This window comes from Phalaenopsis equestris, unplaced genomic scaffold (assembly GCF_001263595.1).
Source record: "Phalaenopsis equestris unplaced genomic scaffold, ASM126359v1 Scaffold001033, whole genome shotgun sequence".
Lineage (NCBI taxonomy): Eukaryota > Viridiplantae > Streptophyta > Magnoliopsida > Asparagales > Orchidaceae > Phalaenopsis > Phalaenopsis equestris.
Window position 1 is genome coordinate 33,474 of NW_018165472.1, and position 657 is coordinate 34,130.

A 657-nucleotide genomic window follows, 5' to 3' on the forward strand; every position below is an offset into this window, starting at 1 on the left:
GGAGGTACACCCAATGAAGATCCTAATTTACACCTCGCTAGTTTTTTAGAACTGTGTGCTACTTTTAAATATGACAGAGTCTCAAACAATGTTGTTAGACTTAGACTTTTTCCTTTTTCACTTAGGGATAAGGCTAAGATGTGGTTAAATTCATTAGCACCATGATCTATTAGAACTTGGGGAGAACTTTCACAGAAATTTCTATCCAAATATTTTCCTCCATCCAAAACTGCTAAACTTAGAAATGACATAACATCGTTCTGTCAAATTGATGGAGAGTCAATATACGAAGCTTGGGAGAGATTTAAAGATCATCTTAGGAAACACCCTCATCATTCATTACCATATTGGTTGATAATTAAAACTTTTTATAATTGATTAGTGAGATCACTTAGATCGATTATAGATGTTGCGGCTGGTGGTTCTTTAATGTCAAAACCTTTTAATGAGGCTTATTCGTTAATAGAAGAGATGCTACCAATAATTTTCAATGGCTATCCATGTTTCTAATGCGATATCTATGTTAGCTTCGTAAATTGCTGCAATATCAAAGAAATTAGATCATTATGGAATGAATTATTCTCTAACACCTCCTATGATGGAAGAGAATTCATCTGGGCATTTTGTGGATGTTCAACCTTCATATGAGACTTTAAA